Consider the following 21,449-nt stretch of genomic DNA (forward strand, 5'->3'; position numbering starts at 1 on the left):
CAGCCACTTGAAAGCAGTAGATCTAACATTTTTTTTCCAATTCTATTTGAAGTCATAATTTCCCTTCAACATGTATATTCAGATAATAGATTTTATTCTTTATTATCTAAAATGAACATTTTATGTAATCTTTAGGCTGTGAAATTGTTGTTGAGGAGTTTTTTAAAAATCAGATAGAATTTAGCTGAAATTCAGAGGCACTGAGCTTCTAGTCATATCATTATGAAGTCCTAAACAGGGAGGCATATTTTGTTTTTCAGAATTGCTTTTTTTTTTTTTTTCCTCTTTAGATCCTTTTCTTTTCATTAAAAAACTACTCTGAGAAGAGGGTTTTTTTTTTTTCCTTAACAGAAAAAAAAAAAAAAAAAAGCCACGCTTGACTGATAATGCATTGCTTTGGATGGTGAAACATTATGAAAGTTTAATTTTTAATTAAATCTGAAATACCAATTATAACTGAAAGAGATTTTAACCTGTTTCTTTTCAGACTGCCTGAAGTTACATTTAGAGACTGAAATCACTGCACCTTAAAAACAAAAGACTGAGCTGCACTGCATTCCTGTAAGTGAAAGCTTCCTGTACCTTCTTCCTCTGTGATTTTTGTGACCAACCCAAGAAAAGACAAAACGCATTGGTAACATAGTAACCAGGCATGAGTAAAAATTTGAATATCCCTGAAGAAATATATGTTTAAATGATTTCCTTCTATAAAAAAAGAAAATTTTTTGGGCTCAATATTCAGTATGTCTTTTTTATTCAACCTAAATTGTGAATCTTTTTTTTTTTTTTTGGCCTGGTTTGAATTGCATTAGGGAGGGTGTCACCCACTGTGCATCCGCACAGTGACATACACCGTGACAGGAGGGATTCTCACATTTTTTGTTCAAGTCTCATTGAAGGTAATGGATTTCTTATGGAATCAAAGTAGATTCCTTTTTCCTTTGTGATGTCATTAGAAATTTTTAGCCTTTGTGTCAATGGAAATGGAGAGAAAAAAGTTCATGATGACATCACAAGATTCTGTTGCCTTGAGGACTTTGGGCAAAACTAAGTAAAATGCATAATTCCCTTGTGTGCGTGTGTTCCCCATTCTGCTATGAAGCAGTCAAAATAGCACATCTTATGTCTTCCCGTGAGCTACAAGGCTGTCTCTCAGAGCCCCATTGTTCCATAAATGCATGTCAGAGTCTACCACAGTCTGGTCTACCCTTATTTAGCTGCTGTTTTGTCAATGTACTTGGAAGAACAATTAACACTTGGGATTTCAATGTCTGAATAACAGGCAGTGAATAGAACCCAAGCATATAAAAGATTCAGACGCCCAGGGTAAGAAAACAGAAGCTTATAGTTGGTGGGGGAAAAAAGAAAAGCATTTGAATGCTGCACTCAAAGGTTGTGAAATACTATGAGAAAAGTCAATCTTTTTTATTTTTTAATTTTAGATTAAAATGTATGTTTTGGTAATGAAATCCAGAAGGTTATGATGTCTTCCTAAGTTTTGCAGTTTAATGTGTTGCAAGGTCTTTCCTTAGAGAGTCTTAAAACACTGAAATAACACCCATCTCCTTGAGTCATTGTTGGAAGGCTGGATGCAGGGTCTACTGCGTCGTGGTTTTCAGAGTGCCACCGTGTCTGTCCCACAGAGTGCACGAAAGTTGATTCACTTTCTTCCATTTTCACTTTGGCTCACTGTACTCTTTCATTATTGGCTATAGTGCTTATGTGTTGACTGCAGATAGTCCAGAAGTTAAGTGTCTCTATGTGTGGTCTGAATTTCTGCTAGGTCCATTTTTTGGTGGGAGGAGAGAGATAATGTATGGACAAAGCAAGATCACCTCACCATCAGGGTATCTGATAAATGGAAAGGGAGCTTATTCATGGTGCCCACTGAGCACAGTGCTTGACTGGTATGAGGGAATAAATGATGTTTATTGTTGCTTTGGTCATAACTACAACAGTTCAAACCCATAGACAGGAAGATCTCCAAAAGCAGGGTCTGTTTCTTACACAATTTTTTAAATTAAAGATTTTATTTGTTTATTTGACAGACAGAGATCACAAGTAGACAGAGAGGCAGGCAGAGAGAGAGAGGAGGAAACAGGCTCCCCGCTGAGCAGAGAACCCAATGCGGGACTTGATCCCAGGATCCTGAGATCATGACCTGAGCTAAAGGCAGAGGCTTTAACCCACTGAGCCACCCAGGCACCCATCTTACTCGTTTTTTTAATCTTCAGTGCTTGGCATAATAATAGTAGTGAAGAGATGGTTATTATTAATACAATTACAAAATGTGTTAATAAACTTTAGGATTTATTTTGTCAGAGAATATTTATTTTGAAGAGGGGTTGAATAAAGTTTTTGACAGTCAGAAAGACAATTTTATTTTATTTATATATATATATATATATTTTTTTTTTAAATTTTATTTATTTATTTGACACAGAGAGAGATCACAAGTAGGCAGAGAGGGAGGCAGAGAGAGAGGGGGAAGCCGACTCCTTGCTGAGAAGAGAGCCCGATGCGGGCCTCGATCCCAGGACCCTGAGATCATGACCTGAGCTGAAGGCAGAGGCTTAACCCACTGAGCCACCGAGGCACCCCAGAAAGACAATTTTAAAGAAATTTGTCAAAGGCAAACCAACTGTCCATCATATCACATTAGGCGTCCATCTCTTAGTATTTCTCCTCATTAACTTTACACTTCTTTTTCATCACCGTGATGAGGAGGGCCTAGTCATACCATATCCTTTTTTCTGTGAAATGGTCTCCAATAGTTTTCCATTTAATTTGCGTGTCTTAGATCCCATACTTTGGAGTTGTCTCCAGATATAAATCTACCTGACTCCAGGATGGGCTCTTCACCTGTTGGTTTAATTGCCATGCAGTGAATTGTGCTTCAAGGAAAGATACACATAGAAGCATGTGGTATGATAGATATCTGGGCAGTTAGCCTGAGAAGTCACCACTAGAAGCTTCAACAGGCGCATAAAAAGCCAGGACCAGTTTCTCAGTTTCTCAGCATGAATAGGACCACAATATTCTTCAGAACTCAAAATGATTTGACCCCTTCTGACCCCTTCAACATTTAGCTTTCTGGTGTTTTTTTGTTTTGTTTTGTTTTGTTTTGTTTTTTTTGCTTGTCTGTTCTTTGCATAAAGTTCTCTGCCCTCCCCACCAATTTTAATTTATTTCCAAAAGGGGTACCTTCATTTTTATTAAATCAGCTACAGCTGATGCAAATTAAGGCTTTCATAAAATGTGGCCTCTAAGGCAAAACTAAAATGATAAAATTTAGGCTTAGTGTATTGTACTGTTATCATGTTGAATAACATTTAAGGATAGCAAAGAACTTTATAAACACATTTCATATTTTTTAAGATTACAAAATTGAGGTGAAAGGATTTAAGGGTAGAGCTTCATCAAACATTATAGGTACAAAAGCTATAAGAAGCAGAAGTCCTAATAATCTTATTTTGAAACAAGTATATTGAGGCCCCGGATAGGGCATGCAAGTTACCCAAGCCATAATGACCACCAATGCAGATCATCCTTTAGTCATCTAGGCTTGAGAATAGACCTGAATTTAGACTCTGGCGCTTTGATCTTTCCTCTGAGGGAAAGGTCTGAGCAGTGTTTGAGCAGTGTTTTCTGAGGAACAAATTGCCTTAGGCTTATTTTATGAGACCCATTGAACTATAGTCTCCTCCACAGACTAGCCCAAAATTAATACTTAAGGGGTATTCTGGAAATATTCATTGTTATCTAAAAAAGGTTGTTGTTGTTTTCATTTTTTATGTACATTTTGATATCATGCCTCTGGTTGTGTAATGAGTCACAGAGAAGCAAATTTATTTGGTTGACTTAATATTCTTTATGACAATTTACAAAGTGGACAGAAGACCATTAGAAACTTCAGTAGTTTAATTGTGCTTACAGGCACGATAAAACCAGTAATCTGAACAGAGCCATTGTGACATGGAATTCAGACTTCCCAAGAGTGTGCATCACGCATGGTGTCAGAATGTCACTGTTGCCAGAGGTCATTTTTGTCAGAGAAAAGTTTTTAGTGTCTGAAAAAAATGAAATAAACTTTAATAATTTAAAATGAATTACTTGCCCTAGTAATTTATTTCAGGTTGCCTTTATTGGATTCTGTCATTTAGCAATCCGAGGAGACCAGTGTAGGAACTTTTCTATTATTTTACCCAGAGCTAAGTCCTGGATATATCTTTGTTTCTTCCTCAAATTTATTTTATACCTTCCCAACCTTCCCATCCCCACTGTGAAGAAGCTGAAGTTTCTATGTACAAAATATTAGTGGTTATGTCTTTGTGCCCAAATGAGGAGACGGTGTTCTGCCTTAAAAAATTCCGTGGAAGCTTTAGCATATAGAGAAGGAAGAATTGAAGCATGAGGATGCCAGTGCAGGGACTTGGATGTAGGTGCCCAACAAGATTATCTCCTCAGAACACGTTTCTCTTTAACAATAAATTAAAACTTATTCTGTGCCTCTTATGAACAATCTTTTTACCAGGGTAAATAATGCATGCTTCCTATCATCAAGGAGTTCATAATCTGTTTGGGCAATAAATACATCTTCCTTAAAGACAGTATGTTGAATGAGTACAGTAGAGTAAGCAAATACTTATCATTTCCTTTGGACCATCAAAAAATTACCTGATACTTACCAGTAGCCCAAGTAGAGGGAGTAATGAAAAGGAAAGTTGAGGGAACAGTGAATAGTAATGGTGTGATCTGAGGATAGGATGCTAGTTGGAGCCAGTGTTTTCCAAAATGTGGGTTGAGAACCATTCACAGGTCATGGAATCAGTTTAAAGGATCACAGTCAATATGCTTTTAATGAAATAGTATCAAAGGGAGAAATTCATAAAAAGAGTGTGTTACATATTTTTAAGATAATGGATTGCAAAATATATTTCTTACTGGGAATTGTGCCACCAAAATATGAAAGCATATATCAAGAAGATTGTTCTTTTAAATACTCAACTCACATAATCCCAACTAAGGGATAATATCATTTTCTCCCTCTTTGTGGAGGGATTAAGCAGCTCCCCAGGTCATAGAACAGGTGAATGTAAAAGATGGAATGTGAATAGGTGTGTCACTTCATATACATACCTTTCCCATGATCTGACACAGCTTTCCAAGGTTGTATGACTTCAGTTATCACACTACTGATAACTCACACATTTATATCTCTAGTCCTGATATTGCTCCCAAATTCCAGTCTTATATTTCTAATGTTCTTATTTAAATCTTCAAATAGCTAGCATACTTGTTTTTTCCAAGTCAGTACATCAAAATTGAATTTATCCTCCTAGTGAAAAGTTATCATCCTCCTTTTGACTATACTAATTTTCTTCATCTCAATTGTCTAGGTGATCCCAACTCAATATATATCATTCTTGCTTCCCCACCACCCCCCAGGTGTCCAATAAGTGGCCAGGTCTTGTTCATTCTCCTTCCTTGGTACCTTTGTCTTAGGTTTTCATGTCCACTTGCTTGCAATAATCTCCTAATTGAGGGAGACAGGGGGAAGGGAGACCAGTTCGTCCGAAACACTGCTGCCTCATTAGGTTTTCTGAAGCAGGAGTCCTAAGATTATATCACTTTGTTCAGACAAAACTTTAGTAATTCTAGATTAATTACCAATTTCTAGCAAGTATTTATGACCATCGAAAATCTAATTCTAACCTCATTTCTGACTTATTCTTATGGTTTAATATACCAACACTCAGGCCAAATTTCCTCACCACCACCACCAGCCTTCCTTATTAATATTGTTCCTGCCATCTGGAATTCCGTTATTCTGTTTTTCCATATGTAAATCTAACCCATCCTTCCAGGTCTATTTTAAATACTATTAATTCCATGAAACCTTCCCTCTTTGACCTAGCCAGAAATAATCTACTCTCCCCTGCTTACCAAACCCACTTCTTACCTGTGTTGGCTCTGCTGACAATTTGATTTTGGACTTCTATCATTCAAAATTGTGAGAGAATATATTTCTGTTAAGTCAACAAGTTTTTGGTAATTTGTCACAATAGCCTGAGAAACTAATGTAGCATTTATCTACACTTTTTTTGAGACTTGAATTACTTTCTATATGTTTAATGATACTTATGTGCAGACTTTATCTCTTTACTAGATAATAAATTCTTTGGGGATAGAGTCCCTATTTAACTAACATTTCTAAACTCTACAAAACCTACCACAGTAGAATCACTAATTCATTACCCATCCATGGTTAATCTGGGGAATATAGAAATGATCCCTCAGGCTCTCATGGAACTTAGAGTGTCCTAAGGGAATCAGACATTAAATAAGTAAACAAATAATTACAAAGTTACAAATTATAGTCCATGAAAAGAGCTAATAGATATGCAAGACAGTAATGCATGGGGAAAATCTATTATACTATCCACTGAGTAGTGAGGAAAGAATTAGCATAGAAAGTGTAATTTAAGTTGATAGGAAGAGTCAGGCAGATGAAGAATTTGGGGTGGGGATAGGAACATGTAAGGAAGAGAAATCTCCAGACCAAAATAGCAGGGACAGTGCTCTGAGACAAAGACAAGCTTTGTGTATTCAAAGAAATAAAAGGATTCCAGAGTGGCTAGAGGAAAGTAAACAAAGGAGGGGACTAATTGGAAGTGATGTCAGAGGAGTAGCAGGGTGATGAATTGGATTTTATTTTGAATCATTGGAAAAACACATAATTTGTGTGTGTGTGTGTGTGTGTGTGTGTATAATATTATATATATATATTAATTGAATAGAAAAAGATGAAAATAATTCAAAGGTAAATAATATATACAAGCTCAGAGCAACTACACATTTACTTTGAATCTTTGCCAAAGGTTCACTTCTAAGTTTGAGGGCGGTTTGGATTTCTGAAACTGAGGTCTAATAGTTCACAACATATTTCCCATCTGCATAAACCAAAGCAGATTCCCAACAACCTTCTAAGATAAGGTGAAGTTAATTTTATTTCCTTTCTAGTTAATAATTATTAAGATTCTGTTGTTGGTTAATGAATCTCTTATTTTTGTTTATTTTTAAGTGCTCATTGCTCAATGTAGGAATGAATACCAAAAATGTGTTTTACTCCTAGGATGTATTTTTAACATGTTAAACCTTGATCTGATTTTTAATTGCGGTGTATTTTATCATGTGCAATGACCAGGGGCCTGGAGGCACAGAAAGCCTCCAAATGAATCATCATTATCCTCATTATTACTCTCTTCATTATTACTGAATTTCAGGATTAAAAACAATCCAGATTAATTTAAAGTATGATGCATTAATATCATGGAATTACCACTAAGTCAGAAAGGAGATATTGGTTTGTTTGCAAAATGATAGAAATTATCCCCTTTCGCCAAAGAAAAAAAAAAAGAGAGAGAAGAAAAAAGGAAAAAGAAATACAGTAGAGGGAATGTGAAAATTAAACCATAGAGAAGTAGGTTAAACTCTAAAGAAATGAGGATTTATCTGCTATAACTCAGTAAAAACACACTAGAATCATAAAATATTATAGCGAAAGGGAAACTTAGGAATTATTTATTCCAGCCTCCTCATTTTAGAGATGAACAAAATTCAGGCCTAGAATTCTTATTTCAGACATGCAGTTAAATAGTTAATGTCAGGGCTGGAACTATAGCCCTAATTTTTAGGAGGTAGATTAACACAACGAGACCAGCTAATCAGTGATCAAAACCCCTACCATAAACCTTTCAAGGTCTTGAGTGGAAAAAAGAATATTAAGTACAGGAGATGAGTCTACAGACAAGCTTTAATTAATAAAAATCTGAACAATATGTATTACTCACAATCTGTTTACTTAATGTACCAGATGCTTTGTGAAAGTTGTCTTTAATCCTTGCTACCACACTCAGCAACCACTCTGCAAAGTAGGAATCGTTTCCATTTTATAATGAGAATACTGAGCTCCAGAAAGATTAAGTAACATCCAAGATTGCAAAGCCAGTAAGTGAATTTGTATTGATGCCAGGCCTAACTGATTCAAACTCTGTACTATCTCCTGCTTGGTGTTTTATCTATTGCATTTTGTTATCGCCTTAGCTCATGTGGTCACATAGGTCATTAGTCTCTAATAGTCCAAACTTTGAAATAAAAGTTAGGGAGAAAAGAAAGATTTAGCAGGTGTCCTCTCTGCATAAAGTTTTTCTCATTTAATTCTGTCAACAGTACCTCAAGATCAGTGTTGTAATCCTCAGTTTAAAATTTATAAAACCAAGGTTCAATGAGATGAAATTGTCCCACATATCTTTGTAAAAGCCTGAGCCAGAATTCTAACACACATCTTTCTGATCCCAGGTGTTCTTTGTACTGTTCCATTAACCTCCAAATCTGCTCCTCTCATGGATGTTGGTTAGTCTTCTATGGTCCTCATACGCAGATCCTTATCTGGCAAAGAAGAATTGTAATGTAGCTCTCATTGACTTCCCAAGAAGTAAGAGAGTGTGTTGAGAAGGTGCTTTCATAATTAAGTTATATTACCTTATCTGGAAATAAATACAATGCCCCATCTATGTTTCCTTCTTTGAGAAATGAGGAACTAGAAAGATAGGTCAAATCTGTGACATTACTCTTTCATCTCTATGTTATCATGATTCACTCTGTGTCTGTGCCCAAGACCCCAATCATATCACAGATAATGGTACTACTAGCCTATATCATACTTGAATACACCTTTGAAAAGTAAAAGAGGTAAAATTATTGTATTTATGAGGCCAATACGAAGGAAGAAGTTTTACATTTTCCTTCTCAAAACTAACGTATTTGAAGACTTAGAAGCCTGATTAGAGATACAGGTCAATGAAAGAGCTCATTGTTAACTTCTTCTAGAAAAAGTGCAAAACTGAAAATCCAAACATACTTATGAATTGTTAGATTGTTTTCTAATGACCAGTGAGGACTACATGAGAAGTGAACTCTTGATAAAAACAAGAGAAAGAGAGAGAGGACAAGTTGGGAGGGTAGGAGGGAAGGGGAAAAGGGGAGGAGGAAGAGATTGGAAACAGTTTTTTTAATGGCAGCTCCCACTCAGACATGATCCTGAATTTCCTTCTATGTGTCAACTTTAGTGGCACTGCACGTATACACCATTTCTGAGAAGGTCAGTTTCTGTTATTAGATAGTACACTTAAATAATCATTCTAAAACCAATTGTCACTATGGAATGGCACCAATATACATAACAAATTTATGGTAATTAGAAGAGATGCTTACCTGTTAGGGTTCTACAGCTGTTACTTTATCCTCTCTGTTTCTTGAGTTTGACTTCTAAGTCTTCCTATATGAAAGGGTCCACTCAAGTCTTTTAAAATAACTCCATAAAAACCATCTTTCCTACTTTGCAGAAAGGACTTTGTTCTTTGGCCCATCCTTATACTTTGCAGTATGTTGCTAGTAGCCCTAAATCAGAAAGTACATTAATATATCCTTTGAACTGCTGGGTCTCATCAGGAAAAAAAAAATTATTTTCAACAATCTTATAATACTTTGTTAAAAATCCAATTCTGGTTCAATGTTTTGTTCTCAAAGGACTTTTGAATGAAGAGAAGCTTTTATAGGAGGAAGGAAGCTTATCTAATCTCTTCAAGACTGGTGAGAAGCAATCAGGAGACTTGTGACTCTGAAACAGTAAATTTCCAGGGAATTAGGCACAAAGAGTTTTCCACTTCAGGTTGCAGCACATTGGCTCTAAATGCACCCCTTCATGTATCCCAAATGGCAATGTGAAAGCACTATTCTTTGAATCAAGTGGAGAAGGGAAGAGGCCATGCTAAACCGACATTCTTTCCGGAGGTCATGAGAAATTGAATACAGAATGAACTCAATCTAATGGTTAGTATCAGATTCTCAGAGTTATAAACCTCCTATGATAAAATGTCCTCAAAGATATAGGAAAATAAGTTTGTTCATGATGATGGTTATAAGGACTAGAAGATTAAGATCCTTGACAGTCATTTACTTTTTTGCAATTGCACTTGACCATATGAAATTTGCTTAACCTTTGCTACAATTTTACTGAACTATTCTTTGCTTAACTTACTTTAACCTTATAGGACTTTATTAAATAATCAATATATGTCTAACATTGTTATCATTGCCGGTGTTGTTACTATCAGAATTCTGTTTTCTTCTCTGGATTAGGGCTGGCAAGAACAGTTGAAAACCCGGGTTATACATTTCATGCTCTGTCGGTCTGATCTTCTTGCACCACTGTAAAGTGGGAGGGCCGACTAGCCTAACTGCTCTGTAGGTTAACTTGGATTCACCCAGAAAACTTGTCAGTGTAGCTTTGTTCATGAGTGCTTTTAGCAGATAAAGAAATAGTTTGAATGAAAAACCCTTGTTTTTTAATAAATACTGACTCTCTCATGCTTCATGAGACTTTCTGATTGATTACCTCAGACTATCCACATTATCATTGCAGTTACCACTAGGGAGGCCCAAGTGTAATGGAAAGGAAAGAGCATGGGGCTGACTATCTGGAGACTTGATCCAGGCATTGTCAAATAGTTTTGTCTTTAAGATCACTTTCCTTATCTGTAGGGGACACTTTTCTCGATCTGTGCAGACATTATTCAAAGAAGCCAAATGATATATATGAAGTATTTCGAGCTCTACGGAATAAAGGAAGTTCATAAATATCATGTAGTACTATTACACTAAAAGTATTAGCAGGATTATAAATCACTTTGAGGTCTCCAGAGTAACGTGCTTTATCTGAGGTCTTCCTGCTTAGAAATTAGTTTGTTTTTTGAGTTGCCATATAGGGAGGTACTCTTTTGCTGCTAAGCACTCTGCATACATTGGAAGAAATGACTAACAATGAATTGCCAGTCATATGCTACTCTTTATTTTTAAAAAAAATTTTTATCATTATTTTTTAGTTATTCTTTTTAAAGATTTATTTTATTTTATTTTTTAAAGATTTATTAATTTATTTATTTGTCAGAGAGAGTGCGAGAGAGCATAAGCGGGGGGGGGGGGTTGTCGGGGGGGTCGGGGTGGTGCAGGCAAAGGGAGAAGTAGGCTTCGCTGCTGAGCAAGGAGCACAGTGTGGGACTCAATCCCAGGACCTTGGGATCATGCCTGAGCCAAAGACAGATATTTAACCCACTGAGCCGCCCAGGTGTCCCTAAAGATTTATTTTAAAGGCATTTTTTACTGTAAATTCTCTGAGCATTTTCTCTTAAATTAAAAAGAAAAATTAACTTGTTTTATCTTTCCTTATTAGAGAATGAATTTCTTGAGGTAAGGAACCACGAGTAATTTACTAGTTTTCTCATTTACTAAAACTGGTACTAGATAGATATTCGGTGTTAGCTGAGTATCTTGTGTGAAAATTTAGTAAAATTTTAATAAACATTTTTTTGAAAAAGATATCAAATTTATTAATTTGACTACATATATATCATATGATATGGACAGGTGTTATTGAAGATTATACAGCCATTTGAAAAAGAATGAATTATATCTATTGCTGTTGATCTGGGAGGATGATCATAATTTATTAAGTGAAAAGAACAAATTTTCAGGGTAATGAATATTTATGAATAAATTTGTTGTTCATGTTCTATGACCATATTCTTCACAATGGTCATCTCACAGGGCTGAGAATAAAAAAAGAATTGATGGAAGATTATTAATTTTTTTCTTTAAACATTTTTATTGTTTCATTAATTATAGTGAATATAAGTTTGAAAATAAATATATAAAATTATTTTTTAAATTGCTACCTTTTGTTTGTTGGAAAATCAGCCTGAGAAAAATAATCACCACGCAGAACTTTAAATTTCATTGTATTACCTCAACCTCCATAATACAGAGTAAAGCACACACTCTAAATAGAGTGGCTCATTTACTCAATAAATATTTCCTGAGCTCTATGATGCTACTAGTTCTTGTTAGTAAGTATGATGTGTGTGTGTGTGTGTGTGTGTGTGTGTGTGTGTGTGTGTGTAGCTGAGCTCTTTCCTGATTCAGGTTCATGCATGGAATCATATACAAAGAAATAATAGTTGAGCAAGCAAAAGTTGTTAGAAGTAATTTGAGTCTTTAGTATAGTTTCTCTGTATATATAACCTACAAATTCATCCAAAAACACTTTTTTGGGGGTTTGGTTGTTTTTATTTTTGTTTTTTGGGCTATTTCTGTCAACCACAATACATCTCTCATAATAGCTTCCCTGAAGTTTCTGCTGCCTCTCTCTCCTTGTCAAGACCTCTCACTAATCCTCCTTGGCCCAGGTCAATTAACTTTTCTGCTCACCTCCTACTCCTTGCTGGGTTTGTCTTTTTCTTCCCTTTCTGATGATAATCTCACTAGATTTTCAAGCTTCCTTCACTCACTGAGGAGGACAAGAATGAATGAATGAATGGGAAAGAGACAGAAAGAGGAGGGACGGAGGGAGGGAGAGGGGAAGGAAAGAAGGAAGTAAGAAAGAAAAGAATAGAGAGAGAAAAGAAAAATACTTCTGTAAGATAAGGCTTCAGGACTATATTCCCAACAGAAACTTCACAAGAGTTTGTTTTGTTTTAAGATTTTATTCATTTATTTGTCAGAGAGAGAGCACAACCAGACAGAGTGACAGGCGGAGGCAGAGGCAGAGAGAGAAGCAGGCTCCCCGATGAGCCATGAGCAAGGAGCCTGATGCAGGACATCCCAGCACCCTGGGATCACAACCTGAGCCGAAGGCAGCGGCTTAACAAATTGAGCCACCCAGACGTCCCTTCAGAGGAGTTTTAAGTAATCAGCCGGGCAGACCCTGAAGCCTTAGGTTGAAGATATGCACCGAAGGCCCCATTTAGAATGTACTTAAATAGGCCTGAGCGTATGAGTTAGGCAGTATATCTGAGCTGGAACAAGGCAGGAGAGGGCTGTACAGTCTGAGAGACCATGTTTCCCAGAGTTAGTACATTCTTTCTTTTTTTTTTTAAATTTTATTTATTTATTTGACAGAGAGAGAGAGATCACAAGTAGGCAGAGAGGCAGGCAGAGGGAGAGAGGGAAGCAGGCTCCCTACTAAGCAGAGAGCCCAATGCAGGGGCTCAGTCCCAGGACCCTGGGATCATGACCTGAGCTGAAGGAAGAGGCTTAACCCACTAGGCCACCCAGGCTCCCCAAGTCAGTACATTCTACATCCCATCACAGAGTAGTCCTGCCAATGTCTGACCTTTTACAGATAGAGAAGAGAGGCACCATGAGCTTAATTTAAAACACAGGAAAGTTGTAATATGATAACCAAGAGTAATGATACACAGACATACTTTGCTTCATGTTGTAGCCAGTTATGACAGAGGCTTTATGAAAAAGGAGAGAGGGAGGAATGGAGAGAAAGAGAGGGAGAGAGGAATGAAGGGAGGGGGAAAAAGAGAGAGAGAGACAGAGAGACAGGCAGATAGCTAGACAGAGAGAGAGTCCCTCCTCCCAAATGAAAATGAGAGTGGGTGGAGAGTGGAAGAAGGTGATTAGCTAGGAGATTAGCATGAAAAAGTAAAATAAAATGTATTTTGACATTTCTTTTATTTCTTTACATTTTCACAAATCTTTCCCAGTCCCTCATGGGTCCTACCCTGGGTGGGCTGGCTCTGCTTGGCACTTCCAGCCAGCCAGCTGTCTTCTCCTTCCATTTAGAGAGTGCTGACTCAGAGTAAACCATTTACAGGTGTGAGGAGATCTCTAGAATATGCTTACAATTATATTTATTGCTCCTAACTTTAGGAAGCTGAAGAAGTCAATGAGCAGCTGGTCATGGAAAGCTTGCCCCAAAGGAAAGGTCCCCTTCTCTACCCTATGCCTCCAGTTTAGGGGATTTACACAAAGAATATGAATTCTTATCTGTTATGTGACTCCTCCCTGTGCCCCAATAGTCTGGTGAGAACAGTAACTCTAGCTAGAAAGATGTCAGATAATAGAGGTGTGATTAGAAAAACATAGTGTTTATGAAGAGATTTTAAAGAGCTAAGAAATGCTTATATAATGTTTAAGTGGGAAAAAAAGCAAGACATAAAACATATGTTAGTGTTCATTTCTGAGAGGTCATTATTCATTTCTTTTCCATTCTTTCCATTTCCCAAAATGTCTCTCTCTCTTGCACACACACACACACACACACACACACACACACACACACACAAGAAAAGGAAAAGTGCTCTTGGGATATCCTTCCTTATTTGTCATTTTGTTTCTTTGCTTTTGATTAATGTTAATTTTAATATTGGTACCTCTATAATGAAGAGATTTCACCTCAAGTTTGAGTGACATAATATTGTTGCTGAGAGTTTTTTTATAGACTGCTATTGTGGTGTTATGTTCTGGTCATTTTTAATGCTCAAGCAGTCCTTTAGCTCTGGTGGAATAATTGGGGGAAGAAGGTTGTGAGGGAGATGACTCATTTTCTAGTTACTGGTAATGGATTAGTGTAGCACAAACAGGACTCTGATCACTTCCCCTATGAGAAGCCCAAAGAAGTAAGCTAGGTCGATGGATATATTCCAGCTATGCTTTTGATTAGAAATGTAATGTGTATTTAGATGATAAATTACTTCATGTGACACCTATAAAGTTCAGTTACTACAAACATTTACATGGAATAAAAACTACATACAATCAAGAAAGTTGATATTTCCAGAACTCTATAATCTCCTGTTCTTCTATATATTTACCTATTTATCTTGTTCTCACCTTATGACTTTCTCAGACCATTTTCATGGCTTAACTTCTATGTTAGGTCCTGGAGCTCTTTAGAACCTAGGTGTTAATTATTATTATAATTGACACCTCTCCTGCTCTTCTGTTTTTACCTAAGAGGCTACTTAATTTCTTCTGTTTGAGTGATTCTTCTACCATTTATAATTCTGAATTTCTCTTCCCTTCATTTTGATGCTCCAGGCCCCAAATACTTTTTACAGGTGATTTTACTTGATTGCTCTTAGCTCTTCCTAACTTGGAATCTCTTTCTTTAGCTCAGAGATTCCTAATCCTGGCTGCATATTAAAATCATCTATAAAGTAAAAACAACAACAACAAAAAAATGCACACACAAAAAACAGCAAAAAATGAAACACAAAACCAAACAAAACAATGCATTGGCCCCATCCCAGATATTCTGTTTTCATTTGTCAAAGGTGAAGTTTAGCGGCAAGTTACAACCTTAAAAGGACAAAACTCTTATTTCATCTCACAATTTTCCAATTCAGGTTTGGTTTAACCTGCTGCTTCACTCTAGAAAATCATTTTCCTAGATAATGACCACCTTCCTAGCCAGATAATAATAAAGCTTTAACATTATGCATAATACAGCTGTATGCATCTTACAGACATGCATATCACACAAACATTAAGCTAATGACCAAACTTGAACAAATATTTGATAAACATAGAATTGCTATTACCATAATAATTAGTTAGAAACTAAGCATAGCTGACCAAATTTTCAAAGTTCTCTTTAAAACTGACTATTGTAAATGAAATGCCTTACATTGCTAAAGGGTATCAGAATATGCCTTGAGTCTGATTTATGGGGGACAAATGATGGCTGACTACAGTGTCAAAGGGATGTACATTTGATCGTTAGAAGGTGGAAACAACTCAAGTGACCATTGGCAGGTGAATGGATAAACACAATGTGGCATATAAATACAACAGAATAGTACAACAGAATAGTATTCAGCCTTAGAAAGGAATGACATTCTGACACATGCTACAACATGGATAAACCTTGAAGACATTATGCTGAGTGAAATAAGCCAGACACAAAAAGGCAAATACTGGATGATTCCATTTATATGAAGTACCTGGAATAGTCAAATTCATACACAAAGAAAGTAGTCACCAGGGACTGGAAGGAAAGAATGGGGAGTTATTATTTAATGGGTACAGAGTTTCATTTTGAGAGATTAAAACATTCTGGGGATGGATGGTGGTGATGGTTGCACTTGGTGTACTTAGATGGATGTACTTAGTGCCACTGAACTGTATACCTAAAAATGATTAAAATGGTAAATTTTGTTTGTTTGTTTGTTTTAATTAATTTATTTATTTTTTCAGCATAACAGTATTCATTGTTTTTGCACAACACCCAGTGCTCCATGGAATATGTGCCCTCCCTATTACCCACCACCTGGTTCCCCCAACCTCCCACCCCCGCCCCTTCAAAACCCTCAGGTTGTTTTTCAGAGTCCATAGTCTCGTATAGCTCACCTCCCCTTCCAATTTATGTTATATGTGTTACCACTAAATAAAATAAAAGGAATAAAAACAAACAAACAAACAAAGGAATGTACATTTTAAACCTTTCATGATATTTCAGTAAAAATGGATTGTAGTTATGGATTCAGAGACACAATTGAAATGAGTAGTCCAGGGGCACCTGGGTGGCTCAGTCAGTTAAGCATCTGCCTTGAGCTCAGGACAGGATCGAGCCCCACATTGGGCTCCCTGCTCAGCTGGGGATCTGCTTCTCTTTTTGACTCTCGCCCTTCTCATGCTCTCTCTCTCCCTCTTTCTCTCAACTAAATAAATAAAATATTTTTTAAAATGAGTAGTCTATTCACAGATTCATTAGGGTTTATGAAATATAATACTTTAGTAGTTTAAGAAATAGCGTTTACTTTGTTATTGAGGGCTGTCATATGTATGATATTCAAGTGCTGATAGTATCCTTGATTCATAAGCAGTAATGACTAATAAACTACAGGGACTAAATTCTAAATAAATAGGATTATTATTAAATGCTTGTAGCTGTACTGGAATTCCCATTTTTGTTAACTGATGGGAGAGGGAGAGCAGCAGGTTTCTTTTTCACCAGCAATACTACCTCTTACCAAATTATCTTCTTGGTAGGACAAGCCATGGCTTTGTATAAGTCTGTATTTTTAAAATAGTCCTTATTTTCCAGTAATCCAGTATGTAAACCAGTTGCTTCCTTTTGTTTTCTCCTGAAAATGTTGAACATTTTTGTTAATTTTTATAAATTTCTTGGTTTACAATTCTATGAATTTTATTACATGTATAAATTTATATGTGTAAATGTTACAGCTGCCACCACTGTCAGGATATAGAGCTGTTGCATTACTCCAAAGAACTTCTTTATGCTTGTTATCTCTCCCCCAACCACCAACTCATACAACCAGTGATCCCTCTTTTATCCAATATAATTTTGTGTTTCTGAGAACTGTCACTCACATGAATGGAGTCATACAGCGTGTAACCTTTTGAGACTAGATTCTTTCACCCAGCATACTGCATTTAAGATTCATCCATATTGTTGCATGTATTAATGATTTGTTTCTTTTTGTTGATGAGTAACATTCCCTTGTATGGTTGTACCAGACTGCTTATCCATTCACCACTGAAAAACATTTAGTTGTTTATTTATTTATTTATTTTCATTGGAGGGCAATTATTATAGAATTGCTATAAACATTTGTATACAGGATTTCGTGCAAACATGAGTTTTCACTCTCTAAGGTAAATACCCAGGAGTCAGTTTGTTAGGTCAGATGATATATGTATATTTTGTAGGAAACTGCCAGACTGTTTTACTAAGTGGCTATATCGTTTAATATTCCCATCAGAAATGGATAAGAGTTCCAGTTGCTCCACAACCTTGACAACACTTGGTATTATCAGTATTTTTATTATCTTAGTCATTGTAATACATGTGGAGTGGAAATACTTTTTTATTTTGACTACATATTTTAAAGCTATAGATGATAATGTGATTCCAGAGCCATAATCCTTCCTGACTCCTATTTTTAGAGATATTCTATTCCTGTGTACTTTTTTCCTCACAGGAAAGTGAGGTCTATTATTTTTAGATTTCTGATACTGTTACTTTTCCCCTACTCTTCTCAGAATTTCTATTTTTCCCTACGATAGTGCATTCATTTAATTTTTCAGAATTCTTTTTCTTGAAGATCAAAAAAAATTGTTTCTTTACATCTAAATTCTAACATAGCTTAAAATAGTGTATGTACCCATATAAATGCTAACTATAAGGTATCAGAAAATTACTGTACTCATTCAGTACATTTTTTTAAATGTTTGCTGTATCTTGGCCAGTTAGGTGAATAACATGTGGTACAACAGGAAAGGACAATCTGGTGGGGGGGGGGAAGCAAATTATAGTTCTGTTTGTACTTCTAATGTTGAGGCAAATTGTATTTGAGAATGTGGTTCCTGAAATAAAATTCTTCGAGATCAGCATATCAGGTGTTGAATGGGTCTTAGTCTTTACTTTAAAATAACATTTTGGAAAAATGAAAACATATTTATGTTAAAGAGCACACATTTTCTTTTAGAGAGAAGAGCCCTGTTCTGGGAATTAGAAGATCTGTATCACAGCTCCAGTTCTGCCACTCTGTGGCTTAGTTGCTGGGGCAAGGTATTTCCCCTCTCCAAATTATCTCCTTGTCCATAAAATTCTCTCCAGGTTAAAAATTAAAAACTAGCATTGTGTCTTTTCAGGACTTACATCTAGCTACCAGTGATGACAAGAAAGGCAACATTTTTATTGTTCTTAACAAATATTCACTTTATAAAATCATGTAACATAATTAACTGATTTGCTTCTTATTTCTTGCTGGAGGACATTGCTTGTACCCTGATATAGAGGCCTATTCTCATCTTATTCAACCTGTCAGAAGCATTTCAAATTGATCTAATACTTTTGTGTGCAGGTTGTGTGTGTGTGTGTGTGTGTGTGTGTAATAATATCTACCCTTAGCTTCTGTCTTCACACTCTCTAATTTCCCTCCTACCTTACTGATTTGTCAATCTCTTGTGTTAGATCTCCTCTTCTCCATTATACACCCAGATGAACTCATCCAGTTTAGTAGCTTTAAATACTCTTTATATGGTGATGATACTGGATATTTATCTTAAGTCTGACCTTAACCTATCACCTAGGCTCCAGACATAAAAGCAACCATTTACTTGCTGTCTTCAATTAGATGGCCCACCAGGTATCTTAAATTTAGCAAGAGATCTTGATTTAGTAAAAGATCTTAATTTTTCTCCCCATCTCTGGTGAGCATCACCACCCTGCTGGATGAAGCGTGCTCCAGTGATGCTATATCTCATCTTTTTTTTCCTTATTTTTCTATCTTTGGCAATATAGTTGCTTCAAAAATGTAGTTGGTCTGGTCCTTTGTTTCAGGTAACTTCTGTATGTGAGTAACCACAGCAGAAACTTTCAAGTAAGCATAGTTTTTAAGTCTGAAAGCTCTGTGTTTATTTTTAAACAGACCCTGTGCTCTCCCCATCCCCACCATCTTCAATTTAATAGTGACCATCTGGGGGCCATTGGAAACAACAGGCAGGATGAGAAAGCATGTTCTGAATCTTCTCTTGCTCTAAGCAACTTCCCATTGTCTATCTGACAGATAATACTTGAAGAGATATTCTTTTTCCTGCTAAGGCTTCCGTTTTGCTTTAGATTCAATACAGAAGAAGTTGGATCTGTGTTAAGCCTTTTTCATGTTAGCCCTTTGCAAAGGTTGGTCTTTATTTTCTAGTCCCAGGCTCACCAGATATTATTTAATATGTCTCCTCCAGCTAGAGGGGTCTCTTTCCTCTTTTTCCTTCCTAGAAGTGATCAATTCTGAGTGAAGAAAATGGGCCAATCTTTTACTCAGAAATTTTCAGACTCCTCAATGCTTGTAGAGGTGCAATCCAAGTCCAAAGTGTGACAATTAAGGTCCTTCAGAATTCAACTAGTAAAAATTCTATATATAATAAACTTCACATACTGAAATGTATTAATGTATTTAAAGGGCATGTCACACTGCCTAGAATGTTAGGTACTAAATAACAGTCATTATTTTATTAACAAAACTGCTTGGTGTTTTAAATGTTTAAAGAATCCACTGTCAAAAAAAAGTTTCTCAAAGGAATATGTCTTAAGACCCAGTAATCCACTTGTAATAATCTTTCCTTAGGAAATACTTGCACAGGGGTGCCTGGGTGGCTCAGCGGTTTAAGCCTCTGCCTTCGGCTCAGGTCATGATCTCAGCGTCCTGGGATCGAGCCCCGAATCGGGCTCTCTGCTCAGTGGGGAGCCTGCTTCCTCCTCTCTCTCTGCCTGCCTCTCTGCCTACTTGTGACCTCTCTCTCTGTCAAATAAATAAATAAAATATTTTAAAAAAAGAAATACTTGCACATACATAGCAGTTTTCATTGCAGCTTTATTCATAATAGCAAACATTTCAGAGCATACTTGATTTCCATCAAAAGATAAATACAGCTCCTTCTGTGACCTTGCGGGGCCATCAAAAGAAATGAAATCTTGCCATTTGCGACGACGTGGATGGAACTAGAGCGTATCATGCTTAGTGAAATAAGTCAATCGGAGAAAGACAACTATCATATGATCTCCCTGATATGAGGACATGGAGAAGCAACATGGGGGGGTAGGGGGATAGGAGAAGAATACATGAAACAAGATGGGATTGGGAGGGAGACAAACCATAAATGACTCTTAATCTCACAAAACAAACTGGGGGTTGCTGGGGGGAGGTGGGATTGGGAGAGGGGGAGGGGGCTATGGACATTGGGGAGGGGAGGCGAACCATAAGAGACTATGGACTCTGAAAAACAACCTGAGGGTTTTGAAGGGTCAGGGGTGGGAGGTTGGGGGAACAGGTGGTGGGTGATGGGGAGGGCACGTTTTGCATGGAGCACTGGGTGTTGTGCAAAAAGAATGAATACTGTTACGCTGAAAAAAAATAAATAAAAAAAAAAAAAAATAAAAAAAAAAAAAAAAAAAAAAAAAAAAAAAAAAAAAAAAAGATAAATACAGAAAACATTGTTATATTAAACTATATCAAACTATTATAAAGCATAAAATAGATCCATATACACTGGTCTGAAGAGATTTGCATAATGTATTTTAAGTTTAAATAGGAAGTTGCAGGTTAATATAGGTAATTTTCTTATCTTAGCCTTGATGCAGAGTGAAATACAACTATCTGAAAGATACAGGAAGAGTTTATTCCAAACTGGTTATCTTAAGTGGTGATTGAAAGATTGAAGGTACAGAGTGAGATTCTTCTGCTTCTTGTTAAAATTTATTTTTAAGTGGTGGAATTGTTCATAATCTTTTTAAACTTTATCTTTTGTATGTTTATGGGCGGAGGGATAGTTTTTAATAATTTCAAATAAAAGTTTTTTATATTAAAAAAGCCCCTCTCACAATTAAAAATGTTGCCTTCGAAGAGCCATTAGGAAGTATATACAAAATAGCATTAATTGATTTGTTGATTCATTTTACCTAGAAAAATAAATTGTAGTATTTGGGGAAAATACAAAATTGAATTTAAAATAAGTGAAGCTTTTTGAACACTTAGCAGCTTTGGCAGGACCAACCTTATTTAGGACCATCAAAACAT

At 36.3% G+C, this 21,449-nt stretch overlaps 1 protein-coding gene across 10 annotated transcripts in view; it reads left to right on the forward strand.

Moving 5' to 3' along the window:
• ZBTB20 (zinc finger and BTB domain containing 20) overlaps positions 1-21,449 on the forward strand; it is an 813,196-nt gene that overhangs the window by 318,757 nt on the left and 472,990 nt on the right. For 9 of the 10 annotated variants that reach the window (XM_046003199.1, XM_046003196.1, XM_046003198.1 and 6 more), the window contains one exon: positions 488-561. The exons of the other annotated variant lie outside the window; for it this stretch is intronic. The gene's annotated coding sequence lies outside the window, so the exon portion shown is untranslated. The remainder of the gene's footprint in view (positions 1-487; positions 562-21,449) is intronic. 10 annotated transcript variants of the gene reach the window in all.

This window comes from Meles meles, chromosome 4, assembly GCF_922984935.1.
Source record: "Meles meles chromosome 4, mMelMel3.1 paternal haplotype, whole genome shotgun sequence".
Classification (NCBI taxonomy): domain Eukaryota; kingdom Metazoa; phylum Chordata; class Mammalia; order Carnivora; family Mustelidae; genus Meles; species Meles meles.